At 40.7% G+C, this 18,481-nt stretch overlaps 1 protein-coding gene across 4 annotated transcripts in view; it reads right to left on the minus strand.

Moving 5' to 3' along the window:
- The window catches only part of LOC124136799 (MAGUK p55 subfamily member 7-like), a 113,195-nt gene extending 99,212 nt beyond the window's left edge, over positions 1-13,983 (minus strand). For all 4 annotated transcript variants that reach the window (XM_048380515.1, XM_048380514.1, XM_048380513.1 and 1 more), the window contains exon 1: positions 13,853-13,983. The gene's annotated coding sequence lies outside the window, so the exon portion shown is untranslated. The remainder of the gene's footprint in view (positions 1-13,852) is intronic.
- Positions 13,984-18,481: the final 4,498 nt, after the last annotated feature.

The following is an 18,481-nucleotide window of genomic DNA, read 5'->3' on the forward strand; positions in this document are numbered from 1 at the left end:
CCGATATTCCGATGCATCGCGATACTTGACCCACGATACGATATATGATAAACGTGGGCCCATTTATCGATACGCCACGATATGGAAGTGTACAGCGTTTCCTCGCTATTGTGCCTTTCAATAAACCGCAAACTTGGTTATAGTGCGCGGTAACGCATGGCTCCAAAAAACGTACTTACATTTTTAATAAGCTCAGGTTTTACACTGACAGGTGTTTTTCCCCATCTCAAAAAACATTATTAGCTGATCACCGCAAGCACATAACACCGAAAATACCAGTCAGCAAATCCGAACTGAAGTACGCAATTCAATACCATTATTATACTATCTTGTTATTAAAACGTGTTCATAGTATATCTGGACTTGTGTTTTTAATATATAATATATTTTTATTCAAAATTTCATTTAATATCGTTTTCATTAAGTTAGGTGAAATCGTGTGTGAAGAGATACAGCAACCACGGTCAGATTACCGCTTTTGACGCATTGAAACAAACTTTAGTTGCTAGAGAATGGATACACATATTAACAATGCCCTACTTTGACTCGTTTGAAGTCATATTTGTGGCAGTTTGGTTTATATATGTCAACATAACGCTTTCGCAATCGAAATACATGTAGCGCGGGAAGTCCCTACGCTGACTGGTCAAATTGTTCCATACGTAAAAATATCCTGCAACAGCAATCACCAGTACCAAAATCCTACGCTTGTGGTTCTTATAATTTTAAGAATTTATATAGTAAAAGCTGCAACTAAAGTAACACGATATTGGAATATATTATTCCTGATAAAACAATAATTTCAGATACAATTTCTTCGACCACTGCATCACCATTCTTTGAAGTTGTATCACTGGTGAAGTACATTAATTATTTTCTGGTGTTTGAGCTTTGAATTGTTTTGAAGGAAAGTTAGGGAAAGTTCCACTTTGAAGCTTAACAACTTCAGTAGTCTTGTTATTATAAAATAATTTTGACTGTTCCAAAATCATGTAAGGTTCAATCTAGACATGCTTTAAGTCTTGTTTTTTTATCATTGCGTATCGAGATACGTATCGTATCAGGACCAGAATATCGTGATGCGTATCGTATCGTGACCTTCCTGTATCGTTGCAGCCCTAGTAATAACCCAGCAATATTCCAGCAATATTCCGGCAATAACCCAGCAATATTCCAGCAATATTCCAGCAATATCCCAGCAATAACCCAGCAATATTCCAGTAATATTCCAGCAATATTCCAGCAATATCCCAGTAATAACTAAGGGTGAAACGATACCCCGATATTCCGATGCATCGCGATACTTGACCCACGATACGATATATGATAAACGTGGGCCCATTTATCGATACGCCACGATACGGAACGAAAATCTCAAGTACAGCGTTTCCTCGCTATTGTGCCTTTCAATAAACCGCAAACTTGGTTATAGCGCGCGGTAACGCATGGCTCCAAAAAACGTACTTACATTTTTAATAAGCTCAGGTTTTACACTGACAGGTGTTTTTCCCCATCTCAAAAAAAAATTATCAGCTGATCACCGCAAGAACATAACACCGAAAATACCAGTCAGCAAATCCGAACTGAAGTATGCAATTCAATACCATTATTATACTATCTTGTTATTAAAACGTGTTCATAGTATATCTGGACTTGTGTTTTTAATATATAATATATTTTTATTCAAAATTTCATTTAATATCATTTTCATTAAGTTAGGTGAAATCGTGTGTGAAGAGATACAGCAACCACGGTCAGATTACCGCTTTTGATGCATTGAAACAAACTTTAGTTGCTAGAGAATGGATACACATATTAACAATGCCCTACTTTGACTCGTTAAAAGTCATATTTGTGGCAGTTTGGTTTATATATGTCAACATAACGTTTTCGCAATCGAAATACATGTAGCGCGGGAAGTCCCTACGCTGACTGGTCAAATTGTTCCATACGTAAAAATATCCTGCAACAGCAATCACCAGTATCAAAATCCTACGCTTGTGGTTCTTATAATTTTAAGAATATATATAGTAAAAGCTGCAACTAAAGTAACACGATATTGGAATATATTATTCCTGATAAAACAATAATTTCAGATACAATTTCTTCGACCACTGCATCATAATTCTTTGAAGTTGTATCACTGGTGAAGTACATTAATTATTTTCTGGTGTTTGAGATTTGAATTGTTTTGAAGGAAAGTTAGGGAAAGTTCCACTTTGCAACTTTACAACTTCAGTAGTCTTGTTATTATAAAATAATTTTGACTGTTCCAAAATCATGAAAGGTTCAATCTTGACATGCTTTAGGTCTTGTTTTTTTATCATTGCGTATCGAGATACGTATCGTATCAGGACCAGAATATCGTGATGCGTATCGTATCGTGACCTTCCTGTATCGTTGCAGCCCTAGTAATAACCTAGCAATAATCCAGCAATATTCCGGCAATAACCCAGCAATATTCCAGCAATATTCCAGCAATATCCCAGCAATAACCCGGCAATAACCCAGTAATATTCCAGTAATATTCCAGCAATGATCCAGCAATATCCCAGCAATAACCCAGCAATATTCCAGTAATATTCCAGCAATATTCCGGCAATATTCCAGTAATATTCCAGCAATAACCCGGCAATATTCCAGCAATATTCCGGCAATATGTCAGCAATATTCCAGCAATATAATAGCAATATCCCAGTAATAACCCAGCAATATTCCAGCAATATCCCAGCAATATTCAAGCAAAAACAAGCAATAACCCAGCAATATTCCAGCAATATTCCGGCAATATCCCAGCAAAAAACAAGCAATAACCCAGCAATAACCCAGCAATAACCCAGCAATATTCTTGCAATAGCCAAGCAATATCCAAGCAATATCCAAGCAATATTCCGGCAATATCCCAGCAATATTCCAGCAATAACCCGGCAATATTCCAACAATATTCCAACAATATTCCAGCAATAACCCAGCAATATTCCAGCAATATTCCAGCGGGGGACAGAAGTGAGCTGCACACACTGTACCCATGCAGGGAATCTAACCCCTGCCTTCAGGCTCACCACAAGGCCACTGCCCCTAACAGAACAATAAGGGACACAAGAGACATGGGGTTATCTCCCCTCTGAGATTGTCTCATCAAGCTCCTCACAGCGATAGGCCATTCAAGGAGCTCTCTATACTATCGCAGCAACCAGTCAAAACTCCCAAACTCTAGAAGTCTGTGTGTCAAGGAGGTCTGTATCAAGGAAATCTGTGTCAAGGAGGTCTGTGTGTGTATCAAGGAGGTCTGTGTCAAGGAGGTCTGTGTGTGTATCAAGGTCTGTGTCAAGGAGGTCTGTGTGTGTATCAAGGTCTGTGTGTGTATCAAGGTCTGTGTGTGTATCAAGGAGGTCTGTGTGTGTATCAAGGAGGTCAGTGTGTGTATCAAGGTCTGTGTGTGTATCAAGGAGGTCTGTGTGTGTATCAAGGAGGTCTGTGTGTGTATCAAGGTCTGCGTGTGTATCAGAGGTCTGTGTGTGTATCAAAGAGGTCTGTGTGTGTATCAAGGAGGTCTGTGTGTGTATCAAGGAGGTCTGTGTGTGTATCAAGGAAATCTGTATCAAGGAGGTCTGTGTGTGTATCAGAGGTCTGTGTGTGTATCAAAGAGGTCTGTGTGTGTATCAAAGAGGTCTGTGTGTGTATCAAGGAAATCTGTATCAAGGAGGTATGTGTGTGTATCAAGGAGGTATGTGTGTTTATCAGAGGTCTGTGTGTGTATCAAGGAGGTCTGTGTGTGTATCAAAGAGGTCTGTGTGTGTATCAAGGAAATCTGTATCAAGGAGGTCTGTGTGTATATCAAGGAGGTCTGTGTGTGCATCAAGGAAATCTGTATCAAGGAGGTCTGTGTGTGTATCAGAGGTCTGTGTATGTATCAAAGAGGTCTGTGTGTGTATCAAGGAAATCTGTATCAAGGAGGTCTGTGTGTGTATCAGAGGTCTGTGTGTGTATCAAGGAGGTCTGTGTGTATCAAGGAAATCTGTATCAAGGTCTGTGTGTGTATCAAGGAGGTCTGTGTGTATCAAGGAGGTCTGTGTGTGTATCAAGGAGGTCTGTATCAAGGAGGTCTGTGTGTCAAGGAGGTCTGTATCAAGGAGGTCTGTGTGTGTATCAAGGAGGTCTGTATCAGCGAGGTCTGTGTGTGTATCAAGGAGGTCTGTGTGTGTGTCAAAGAGGTCTGTGTGTGTATCAAGGAGGTCTGTGTGTATCAAGGAGGTCTGTGTGTGTATCAAGGAGGTCTGTGTGTATCAAGGAGGTCTGTGTGTGTATCAAGGAGGTCTGTATCAAGGAGGTCTGTGTGTCAAGGAGGTCTGTATCAAGGAGGTCTGTGTGTGTATCAAGGAGGTCTGTATCAGCGAGGTCTGTGTGTGTGTCAAGAGGTCTGTGTCAAGGAATACTGTAGTGCTTGTTGACAATAATATTTGTCCTGTCAAATAAACCCCCATTTCTGGTGTCTGGTGGCTGGATACCAGTGGAATGAGGTTATCCACTCACATGTCAATGTGGTATCCATAGTTTGTCAAATTTGTCCAACAACTGCGGCTGTAAACAGCCCCTGCAATAAACTATGGATGGACTATTAGCAACAACAGTTTGACACCTTAATTTCCAAGGATGGGAGAAGTGGTGTCTCTAAAACATTTTCAGACAAAAGGTTAAATTTTATTTTTTTTAAACACTGAACAGCTGCACTTTTTGTTTTGAAATTTCCTCTGAGATCCTGCTGTGATTCTTTTTCAATCTATAAAGTGACATAACAAAATCAAGTCAAAGTAGCTTTGGTTTAAACTTGATGACCTTTCCAGAGAACATGTCATTATTCAGGACAAGTGCACTGAGGGATGATGTTGGGTCCTTGCTTTGAAACATCTGTCAATTACTTCACAAGAATATTCCAGAACAGTGAATTTGGTTTCAGCATCGCAGATGTGCTCAGGAGGCATGTTGAAACATTATCAAATCCCTTTCAGACTAGACAAATTTTACAGACAAGTTAGCAACCTTTAATTTTTTCAAAAGTTTAAAATTTTAATTGAATTCAAATAAGTTTTTAAAAAAAGGCCTTCTCTAAACAAAACATTGGTCCGGCCTCAATAGCTTTCGGTGGAGAGCTGAAGACAAACTGGAAAGAGAAGCAATTCCAGGTTGTAGCTAATATTTGATATTCAGATCAAAGACACTGCTGCAACACATAGTCATATTCAACATGCAACACGCCCCAAAACAGCCACTGCATTACACGCAAAACACAGAAACTGCCCTGTCATCACTTTATCTTGGATTACAGAAGAAATTGCTGTTCCATCACAATTTAAAATATCCACAGACATTGATCAGATTACCCAAATAAATGGTGCTGCTAATAGAGTGAGATGTGTTGGGTTAATCCAAACAAGATGCATGATCAAGTCAATTTCAATGACAAACGCATATACTTTTGAGAAGGTGGTGGTGAGGTGAAATTGGGATTATCATCGTGTCCATGATTATTGAACTAGTGTGTGTGTGTGTGTGTGTGTGTGTGTGTGTGTGTGTGTGTGTGTGTGTGTGTGTGCGTGTGCGTGCGTGCGCGTGCGAGACTCCGGACTGATGCTGATTTATAGTGCTAGCTCAATGAGATACCATGTGGCAGTTTTACATGAATACCCTACTCAGACACAGTATACTGACTCCAAGCAGAACAGTCCTTGTTTTAGCCCCTTAATGCCAGCCCCAGGCAGGGAAACAACAAGTACCATCTTTTAACATCTTTTAACATCTTTTGTTATGACGTGGCCGGGGATCGAACCCTGGACATTCCGCTCTCCAGGCGGACGCTCTACCACTAGGCCACGGAGGCGATAATACAGACGGAACCACTGGTCGGGGATAAAAAAAGTGCCTGTGAACAGGTTGCTGAAGACCTATTCTACCCCCGATGTTCACGGGCCATAGATGAAAACTGTCCTGAGGACATAATATCCCAGTATAAATACAGACAGGGACAACATATTCCAGGGAGAGGAGATTCCCTGCTACATCCACATATCTTGAGAGGCACTGGTGACATGAAGGCCTAACTGCCGCAGTTGACCTGTGAAGATCCGGGTTAAAATAGGTCTTCAGCAACCCATGCTTGTCGTAAGAGGCAACTAACAGGATCGGGTGGTCAGGCTTGCTGACTTGGTTAACTTGTCATCGTATCCTAATTGCGTGGATCAATGCTCATGATATCAATCACTGGATTGTCTGATCCAGACTATTTACAGACCGCCATCATAAAGCTGGAATATTGCTGGGTGGGGCTTAAAACAAGTAACAAAGAAAGCGGCCCTGGTCATCCACTAATTAGCAGGTGTGTTTGTATGTTTGTTATTTAACTTTATCTGAATCATGCAATTTCAAGCCTTTTTCCAAAACATCAAGTGAGCTGTATCAGGGCTTGAGAGACAATACATCTTCGTCAGTCTCATTAAAATCAGATCTTAGTTCTCACTATCACTAAACAAAGATCTGAGGACATCCCATTACGGTTCACATCAGAACGACCTTTCATCTGACCAATCAAAGTGTCGCTTACCAGGTCATGAATGTGACGGTCCGAATGTGTTGTCTAATCCTTGAAAACGTTAACACGGGGTATTCCGAACGACAGTTATGGCCCGTACGACTGATTCCCGTCAAAATTATTGTCTATCTCTCGCTTCCATGGGGTAAACATTTGAACGGAGGAGGCGCTGCACAGTACGTAAAAAGCACTGCCATACAATCTCAATCATATATTTGATATTCCGGAATGTTCATTTGTTCAGTTTTCAAAATTTTAATCGAGAACTGTGTGTCAACATATTTTTCCAGCGCAGTCTGAAATGGAAGTCGCCAGGTTGAAACGAGTGCCGAAAAGCTCGAGAAAGCTGCTTTCTTATTGGCTGACTTTGACTTCTTGTTAGTCATTTCAGCGGTCAGTCAAAGTTCCAAAAGGTCATTCTGACATGACCCGTAATGGGATGTCTTAAGATCTTTGTTTAGCGGCAGCGAGAACTCAGATCTGATTTTAATAAGACTGCATCTTTGTGTGTTTTATTGCAATGTATATCTGCAACTTAAGGACCAGATCAATATCGCATAAATCTTGACATGTCAGCTGGACACTGCGGAAACAGGCAGACATTCTAGACAAGTCAAGTACCTGTGCCGACATGAACGTTGCCAAACTAAGCAGCCACAGGTGGTCGGCCATTGCCCATTAGCAGATACATCCTCAATACAGCAACATTATCATACATGCTTTGTTGATCAGAACCGAGACAAGCAGGAAGTATTCAGATCTAATAGGTCGCCATGGAAACCAATATAACTCAACAATGACAGACAGAAACATTCTATTTCAAACAAGACTCTTCACTTCTATGTGGAAATGAGGGTTGTAGGGCAAACAAGATCTTGACCTTACATAACTACTGTCAACAGCTTCACGGTCTGTTTATAAACTTGGGAAAACTTAACTTAAGTTGTTTATTCTGACGGACAAAAAGTTGTTTTTTTCTTTATGTTTATGTTGGAGACAGGTGTTTCTCCAGGTGTGCACAGTTGGTTCAACAGATGTGGAGGCCATTTTCCACAAACTGATTATTTTATTTATCACAATCGCCTTACCACATTGGTGAAACAACCAGTCTTTGACCTGAGCAACATTCAGCTGAGCAAATGGATCTCTTGCTGCAGGAAGACCTATCTTTTGTTTTGATCAGGCCACAATAAATTAATTATTTAGAAGCTTTGTGTTTTAATGAGGAGTTGGAAAAGTGATGATGTAGTTTTATAAAAAATTTAATTGTCTTTGAATCAAGGAATAGTTTGATTTCTTTATGCAGCTGTCAATAGCTTTATATCTTAGAAGACCTTGTTGAGTTTAGATTTTGGGAACATCTAATTTGTGAACGTTATTTTGAACAGATGGATTAGGACCCTTTCCTCTTGTTTTGTTACCAAGCTATTTTTGGAAAAGTTTGGCAAGTAAGTACCAAAACAAGTGGAAATGGTGCTGACAAAACAAGAATCATAATCAGGTCAATCATAACATTGTTACTGCGGTACCTCTCTCACAATAACACCAAACTGCATTTGTTGGCTTGTCATGGCTTTCATATTCCTTAGGTCATGCCAACAGAAACCTTTTTTAAATTTGAAATTAAATTAAATTTTGAGAAAGGTCTTCTTGTTTTCCCAGCAAAATGAAAGGACCCCCTTCAGCAGATCGATACAACTGGGGAGCAACTTTCAATTTGCACTCATTGTTAGCAGCATGCTTCTTCAATTTCAGTTTTCCACTCCGCAGACCATGCTGGATAAAAATGTGATGTCATCCTGTTTTTATGTCTACTTGACCACCACCAACTCTGCGGTGATGAAAAGATATCTGTAAACCAAATATTTCAAGAATAAAGGTTTAAAGTTAAATAATATAGAGGGAACCTGTCCTGTCACTCTAGAGATAGGACTGAACTGTTGTGTTAAAATCACAAGAGATTGGACTGAACTGTTGTGTTATAATCACAAGAGATTGGACTGAACTGTTGTGTTATAATCACGAGAGATTGGACTGAACTGTCATATTATAATCACAACAATTAGACTGAACTGTCAAGTTATAATCACAAGAGATTGGACTGAACTGTTGTGTTATAATCAAAAGAGATTCGACTGAACTGTCTAGTTATAATCGCAAAAGATTGGACTGAACTGTCGTGTTATAATCACAAGAGATTGGACGGAACTGTCACATTAAAATTACAAGAGATTGGACTGAACTGTCAAGTTATGATCACAAGAGATTGGACTGAACTGTCAAGTTATAATCACAAGAGATTGGACTGAACTGTCACATTAAAATTACAAGAGATTGGACTGAACTGTCTAGTTATAATCGCAAGAGATTGGACGGAACTGTCACATTAAAATTACAAGAGATTGGACGGAACTGTCACATTAAAATTACAAGAGATTGGACTGAACTGTCAAGTTATGATCACAAGAGATTGGACTGAACTGTCAAGTTATAATCACAAGAGATTGGACTGAACTGTCTAGTTATAATCACAAGAGATTGGACTGAACTGTCAAGTTATAATCACAAAAGATTGGACTGAACTGTCAAGTTATAATCACAAAAGATTGGACTGAACTGTCTAGTTATGATCACAAGAGATTGGACTGAACTGTCTAGTTATAATCACAAGAGATTGGACTGAACTGTCAAGTTATAATCACAAGAGATTGGACTGAACTGTCTAGTTATAATCACAAGAGATTGGACTGAACTGTCTAGTTATAATCACAAGAGATTGGACTGAACTGTTGTGTTATAATCAAAAGAGATTGGACTGAACTGTTGTATTATAATCGCAAGAGATTGGACTGAACTGTCACATTAAAATTACAAGAGATTGGACTGAACTGTCAAGTTATGATCACAAGAGATTGGACTGAACTGTCTAGTTATAATCACAAGAGATTGGACTGAACTGTCTAGTTATAATCACAAGAGATTGGACTGAACTGTTGTATTATAATCACAAGAGATTGGACTCAACTGTCGTATTAAAATCGCAAGAGATTGGACTGAACTGTCACATTAAAATTACAAGAGATTGGACTGAACTGTCAAGTTATGATCACAAGAGATTGGACTGAAGTGTCTAGTTATAATCACAAGAGATTGGACTGAACTGTCAAGTTATAATCACAAGAGATTGGAGTGAACTGTCTAGTTATAATCACAAGAGATTGGACTGAACTGTCAAGTTATAATCACAAGAGATTGGACTGAACTGCTGTATTATAATCACAAGAGATTGGACTGAACTGTTATAATCACACACGATGTTATTCATCAATCACAGAGCCAGTCACTTATGAGTTATGGAAATTACCTAATAACATTGAACATTTGAAGATTTGAAGATTATGACATGTTTGATGATGAAAGGCTAAATGAATATCTAATTTGATTTTCATCACTACATCCTAAACAAGAGCTGTGATGATTGTGCACTTTGTCTCGATATGTGGCATCATCGTTAGCATGGCACCAGGCAGGCTGCAACAAGCACCGACCAGCAGCGTATCATCCTGGAGATACAGTCATATATCACCAGCTGGGCTGCGCCGATCAAAGACCAGAGTTCAGTCACTGTGAATTATGAATTGTTCTATCCAAGATGAAAGCAACAGGATGAGGAAATGCGTGCCCATTATTCACACTCCTACTTCCCCAAATTTAGACATTTTTTATCTGAGATGAAATGTCTACAATCTCATACCATATTCAATGTATTAAATATCCTGCTCCCAAAAACAACACATTCATCTCGGGTTTAGTACAAATTTACTACCCGGGTACCCATCCCCTACGACTTGACCTGACTCAGTGTGCCTGTCTGGGCCTGCTCCTGACCCCAGCTCTACCGCAGGGAACAGCCAGCCTGCGGGGTAAGGGAGTCTTATCAGCTGATACACTCAATAGGGTGTGTCATGTCTTATCAGCTGATACACTCAATAGGGTGTGTCGTGTCTTATCAGCATGATACACTCAATAGGGTGTGTCATGTCTTATCTGCTGATAGACTCAATAGGGTGTGTCATGTCTTATCAGCATGATACACTCAATAGGGTGTGTCATGTCTTATCAGTGTGATACACTCAATAGGGTGTGTCATGTCTTATCAGCTGATACACTCAATAGGGTGTGTCATGTCTTATTAGCTGATACACTCAATAGGGTGTGTCATGTCTTATCAGCTGATACACTCAATAGGGTGTGTCATGTCTTATCAGCTGATACTCAGTAGGGTGTGTCATGTCTTCCACGTCTTCCTGAGGCAAGGGACTTAACTGACTATAGAAGTCCAGTTCCACCCTTGGCAAACTAGGTTGGAATTATGGAGTTATATTTTGGCTGGACTAACAAATCTATGCATAGTCTGATCAAAATCACATAACAAAATGGACATCAGGTTTGTAAACTGCCATGCAGATTTCAGTCGACTGCAGGATTTGCAAAGCATGTGTACCGCCAACTCGGCGTCAAAAAATATTTAAAAAATATTTTCATGTTTTTAATCAAGGTGCTCACATGATGCACTTTGCAAAGTGAGACCTGTTTATCACAATAATGATCTTGATCATCGATCAGATTGTCTTCACTGGGTGCTGCCATTTTGTTTGAAGTGAGGTGGAATCTGATTGGTCAATAGGAGGGACATAGAAGTGACATAACTTGTGATAGCCACGGGTGACACTACGATTAAGCCCAGAAATCCGAGCCTATATTTCGGCAAAGGTGGAAACTGGACTTTTACAGTCAGTTACCTCCCTTGCCTCAGGAAGATGTGTGATACACTAAATGTCACATCTTATCAGCATGATACACTAAATGTCATGTCTTAGCGTGATACACTAAATGTCATGTCTTAGCGTGATACACTAAATGTCATGTCTTAGCGTGATACACTAAATGTCATGTCTTAGAATGATACACTAAATGTCATGTCTTAGCATGATACACTAAATGTCATGTCTTAGCGTGATATACTAAATGTCACATCTTATCAGCGTGATACACTAAATGTCATGTCTTAGCGTGATACACTAAATGTCATGTCTTAGCGTGATACACTAAATGTCATGTCTTAGCGTGATACACTAAATGTCATGTCTTATCAGCATGATACACTAAATGTCATGTCTTAGCATGATACACTAAATGTCATGTCTTAGCATGATACACTAAATGTCACATCTTATCAGCGTGATACACTAGATGTTATGTCATTTCCAGAATGATGTGGCTCTGAAACAGTCATGTGGGGGCCAGGCGGGTATCTCCACGGGGACGTGCTACTGAAACAGTCATGTGGTGGCCAGGCGGGTATCTCCACAGAGATGTGCTACTGAAACAGTCATGTGGGGGCCAGGCGGGTATCTCCACAGAGATGTGCTACTGAAACAGTCATGTGGGGGCCAGGCAATTATCTCCACAGAGACCTGGTACTGAATCAGTCATGTGGGGGCCAGGCGGGTATCTCCACAGAGATGTGCTACTGAAACAGTCATGTGGGGGCCAGGCGGGTATCTCCACGGGGACGTGCTACTGAAACAGTCATGTGGGGGCCAGGCGGGTATCTCCACAGAGATGTGCTACTGAAACAGTCATGTGGGGGCCAGGCGGGTATCTCCACGGGGACGTGCTACTGAAACAGTCATGTGGGGGCCAGGCGGGTATCTCCACGGGGACATGGTACTGAAACATTCATGTGGGGGTGAGGCGGGTATCTCCACGGGGATGTGGTACTGAAACAGTCATGTGGGGGTGAGGCGGGTATCTCCATGGGAACATGGTACTGAAACAGTCATGTGGGGGCCAGGCGGGTATCTCCACGGGGACATGGTACTGAAACATTCATGTGGGGGTGAGGCGGGTATCTCCACGGGGACGTGGTACTGAAACAGTCATGTGGGGGTGAGGCGGGTATCTCCACGGGGACGTGGTACTGAAACAGTCATGTGGGGGTGAGGCGGGTATCTCCACAGGGACGTGGTACTGAAACAGTCATGTGGGGGCCAGGCGGGTATCTCCACGGGGACGTGCTACTGAAACAGTCATGTGGGGGTGAGGCGGGTATCTCCATGGAGACGTGGTACTGAAACATTCATGTGGGGGCCAGGCAGGTATCTCCACGGGGATGTGGTACTGAATCAGTCATTGGGAACATGGTACTGAAACAGTCATGTGGGGGCCAGGCGGGTATCTCCACGGGTACATGGTACTGAAACAGTCATGTTGGGGCCAGGAGTCTGAGTCTAAGAAAAGACCATATGAAAAACTGAGACATGAATGAGTTTGGTTTTATGCCGCTTTTAGCAATATTCCAGCAATATCACAGCGGGGGACACCAGAAATGGACTTAACACATTGTACACATGTTGGTGTGACGAGCGAACGTTTTAACCACTAGTGTACCCGACTGCCCCTACTGAGACATGATGCCACGGAACTGTTACACAGCACAGATGGACAAGAAACTTAACTGTTTCCATACTGAACAAAACATGAAGAACACCCTGCAATCTAGAAACTAAAAATATACCTGTCCAAGGTCCTGTTATCTGTCTCTCTTGTTTGAAAATAACATTAATTCGAAAAGCGATCAGCATTCAGCAGGAGCGTTAATCCGCGCCTCGGGGCTATTACAGGAACTGATGAAACCCAGGGCTGATTACACCAGCTCGCTGACATCTATTGACATCCGTCCTTATCAGCTGGTAACCCTGATCAAATCAGTGCATGTTTACTGTGTCAATTATATATAATGCTGGAGCGAATGTCATCATTCTCTAATCGGTTCGGATGTGTTGAATCACCAGCACAGCTAGTGTTTATTGCCCAGTGACAGAGGTTCCCGTTTTGTCTAACACAATTGTGACAGCGCACGCTCGCAGGGTGTTTTCAGAGGGCTGATTGTCGCCAATACGGCACCGGTATGCGCATGGTAAACACGCTACGAGCGTCGGGACAAATGAGATATAAAACGCTATCAACAGCCTGCATCACCGGTAACCAAATGTTGTCCACACTTCGACACATCACGGACTAACACCAACATGGTGAACACTTTTCCGAACCCTATAGCTTTTACAAGAACAATATAACTTGACATTCGCCGGCTCGGCTCCTCGTGAAAGAAAGCCGATGCATTTGCCGACGAACAGCTACAATAGAGACTGATCTTATCTGAAGACTGGAATATAAGGCATGGTAAAAACTGACTCTCACCTCACGATTGGGGCGTCATGTCTCAGCCAGAGAACACTGTCATGTCAAGCCCCTGGGGGTAGAAAACTGCACCCACCGGCGTCTATATCCCTCGCTGTTGACAGTAGCGAGCAGTCTTGGCTCGGACTACTGTCTTACCTCTCGGAAGAATTCTGGACTTGCCACAAGCCATGTTCTAGCCAATCGATGAGTCTTGATTGTCGATGCGGAAGATCTCATTTTCTCTGTAGGGGTCAAATATTGATGTCTCAATGGCAGTTGAGATGGAATGGTTAACGGTCTCAAGGGACGTGGTTCGTTCCGGTCGTTTGTCGCTAAAGAGGGGTTCAAAGAACAATTTTCGGAAGCTAAAGCTTTCAAAGAATTCTGTTTACATAACTGTTAGAGATGGGTGAAACAATCGATAGAAATCATTTAAGCCGCTGTCCAACGTCAAACTAGCCACACTAGAAGTCTCAAGGCAGACGCGACTATGGCCGGCCCATATCAAATGCAGGAATGGTCGATAGTCTTAGGCAGATAAAGTCGAAATCGAGAAGAAGATAGGCTCCATTTTTTGGTCATTTACGATCCCAACACAAATCGCAATACAAATTTATCAAACGGACAAGATGAACTTTCTTGCGATTGGTTGCCATGGCTGTACTCGCCAGCGCAGGTTTTATCAGATCGCCTGTCATTACCGTTTACAGATCCCATATTTAGAGGACATCCTATCCTTTCGCAATTTGTTTTATTTGGCCAATAAGACATGAATATTCTTTCCCCTCAGAATTCTGGAGACATTATTTTGCTAAGACGAGATACTGGTCTTGCTAATGGACATTTCTTGATTCTGTTGTAAGATGCGCATATACATATCCTCCTCTCAAGTAAATTTCAACATTTTTTGGAAATGCACTTAAAAGCTACGATCGTATATCATGTAGAGAGATTAAATCTGTGAGGTATTATTTCACGGATGATCAACGGAAAATACCCACGCAAAAACCTGCGTGCCCAACGATTTGAATGTATGGTATTTCACAGATAAAGCTTGATTGTTGCAATGCTATTGTCTTCCCTTGCGGGCTTTTAAGTTCAAGAGTATTCAGAACCCTTTCACCCTTAAAATGTGATAAACTGCTGATATTTGTCTCTTAGATTTAGGGCGATTATGAAAAATGCTGAATTGTTCGAGGATATCTAATATTTCAAATAAAACAGGGGCGCTCTAGAATATAATTCCTTTGTACTTCCCAGATAACCTAACTGCCATAATACTATCGTTATATTTCATGAAAATTTACAAACACGATAATTGGACACTCTTTACCCTTAATCTTTATGAAAAAGCGACGCCTATCGCAGTGGGACCGTTCCCTTTACTAAAAGCCAGTTGTTAGCCGTGGGAGTTTGACAGAAAACATGAGCATTGCGTGACCTGAGGACCCTATTACCAAGGGAGTCTCCGTCTAATCGATGTTCGCAAGAGTCGTGTGTAATTCAGGCTTTGGAGTCCAAAAACAATTATTGATGATGCATTAATTATTATCCGCCAGTGAGAGACGAGAAGAAATTAGCAGGAATGTGGGTACAATTACATTACAGTCCCTTTATCGACGATATATAGCAACTGTGTGGTGATAACATTACTCGTGTCTCCACCTCCGATGTTCTATTACCACACGGACAAGCAATATAGACTCTATACAACCCTAGTTGTAGGTATATATCATCCGTTTGGTTTACTCGTAAACGCATGCAACATTCAGACGACGATCTTTTCTGACCCGACTTCAGCTGTTTCATACTCGATTTTCGTATATGTGTTTTTCAAAACTATCGATATGAAAATACAAAAAGTAATGAGAAAACGTGTCTCATTAACAAAGTGAAGTGAAAGCAGCTCCGAGTTCGGAGTGTTTATAAGGACGATTCGCCCAAGAGTTACCTCCCTTCATATATCGATCTACCTTGCAGTTGTTTTTACCGATATTTGATCACAGACTGAGTGCGATGAAAAAAGACTTCATTTTTTATTTGTAAATTGCTTGGTGTTCAGTGACAGACAATCACATGGGATGTTATTGAGGCATCGCAACACTGAAACTTACTTATGGGGTGGACGGGAGTGAGCTGACTCAAACAGAAAATCCAATTTGCATTGTAATCCCTGTTGATTTGTGTTTGTTTTTATATATTTCGATGATAGATCGTATTTAAAAATTCATCATTTTCCGATTACTTTAACCAGAGACCATATAATAGATATCATATGGTCTCTGCTTTAACAATGAAAATACAAACGAAATAATAGCTCTATTATGAAACCTTAAAATTGCCGAAAATCGCCACAATTTGCTCAATCTGGACGTTGTGAATATGTTAGATACATTTTTATTAAAAACGAACTTAATTAAGTTATGAATGCATTATTTAAATAATGTGATAAACATAACTTTCATATTGATAAACAGTAGGATTAGACCTTTCAACTGGTGTATGACATGTAGTAACAAAGACGTTTTACTCAGTTGGATGAAAAGAGACTCTTCTTCATTTTTTGTTTGTAAATTGTTTGGTGCCCAATGACACACAATCACATGGGATCTCGTTGAGTGTGCTGACTCAAACAGAAAATCCAATCTACATTTAAATCCCGGTTGGTCTTTTTTGTTTTTGTATATTTCTTTGGTTTTATCGCACGTACGATAAGACGTAAGTAAATTAAGTCCGATTCACGTCTTCTCCGTATTTGATGGAACACACTGGTTCAAAGCGCTCTCGAGCGTTATGTAACCGAAATCGTTGGCCCCGATTAGTTCGAATCCCGTGGATATGCTCCGAATATGATCCATGGCCTGATGGCACCCTGTGCCGAGACGATACCTCGTTTTGAACGTCTGCTACCCGCGTCACTGTTGATTTACCCGCCGTTACCTGGCCGGCTTTGGTCTTACAACCAAAGTTTACTTCCTATCAGCTGATTAACGCCGTATCATATTAAAACGGATCAATAACCCAAGATAAATACGGCGGAAAAAACGAATTTCCCCAACCCACTTTGACGATGGGGGTTACACCACTTGGAATTCGGATCAAATTACATATTATTGCTGCAAATATAGATCTAGATATTATCTCTCCATAGAGAGACCACCTCCACCTCCTGGGCACCAGGTACCACCCCCATGGCCTGTCCCCCCACAGATAGGACAAAGCGCTCAACTAAACCCGTCCATGGACCCCGCCTCCATATGGTGGTCATCGCCACCATCACAACTACAAACAAGTGATTCAGCACAGGACATAATCCGCAAACTCCGTATGTGCCTCTCTGGAGTTATTTGAAAAGAGTGATGGAGTATATTTATTCTCCATATTGGTTTGATGTGCCATCAACTTTCTGTGTTATATTAACACACCTTACTTTCATGTATCCAAGGATTATATCATACCATCCTCAAGTGCCAAATTCCATGTGGATTATATTCATAATAATACCAAAACAAGATTGTACAATGCATATATGATGACTCTCCTCCGGACCAACCTGGCAGCTCAGCAAACCGTGCTTTTTCCTGCCTGTGCCACATTAGGCTATATTTTGCTTTGTTTTTATTATTCTGTGAATGATGTATACCCAGTGTGATATGAACTTTTCATTTTGGAACATACAAGGACTCCATCATACAAAAGACAATGATTTGTATGACAAACTGAAAAACTATGACTTTCTTGGTTTAACTGAGACTTGGGAGAACCAAAGTGATGTTTGCTTTCATGGATTTCATACCATTAGTGTATCTAGAAAACATAGTTTTGGAAACAGTAGTCGAGGTGGAATAGCCTTCCTCTGTAGAAACGACCTTAAACACCATGTAAATGTGATTTCATCTAGCCTTTTTTCTCTCTGGGTGAAAATAGATAGAACATTATGTTGCACCAAGAGAGATATTTATATAGGTACCATCTACATACCGCCAGAAGGGTCCTCATTTTGGACAAAATGCAATATTGATCCATTTGAGATCCTCCTTAAAGAAATAATCAAATTCTCTAATTTAGGTGAGATCATTTTGGGGGGGGACTTTAATGCCCGTACAGCGTGCGAGGATGAATGTATTGATAATACAAACATAGATCACCTGCCAGACCTACCCAGTGATATAGCCTCAGACATACAAACCCCAAGATGTAGTCTTGATGTTAAAAGCAATAATTATGGGAAATCGCTCCTTGATATAGCCACATGCTGTAAATTAATAATATTAAACGGGCGAACTATTGGTGACAGACTTGGCAACTTTACATGTCACACGTATAATGGTCATAGCGTTGTTGATTACGCGTTAGTCACAGAAGGAATCTACCAAAATATTTCATATTTCAACATAAAACCATTAACATGGCTATCAGATCACTGCCAGCTATCCCTTAAACTTTCAGTAACCACAGATCAACTCCCTAAAATGAACAAAAACATTAATAAGGCCACAAATGTAATCTTTACTAAATACAGGGGTAGAAGACGCTGGCATTCCAACAGCCACACATGTGTTAACGATGCTACCTCAAACTTCAATATTCAAACTGCCTTAAACAATTTTATGTTAACCTCCAGTCCAAAAGATGGTTCTGAATGTG

The sequence above is a fragment of the Haliotis rufescens genome, unplaced genomic scaffold (assembly GCF_023055435.1).
Source record: "Haliotis rufescens isolate VD_foot unplaced genomic scaffold, xgHalRufe1.0.p SCAF_31, whole genome shotgun sequence".
NCBI classification, from domain to species: Eukaryota; Metazoa; Mollusca; class Gastropoda; order Lepetellida; family Haliotidae; genus Haliotis; species Haliotis rufescens.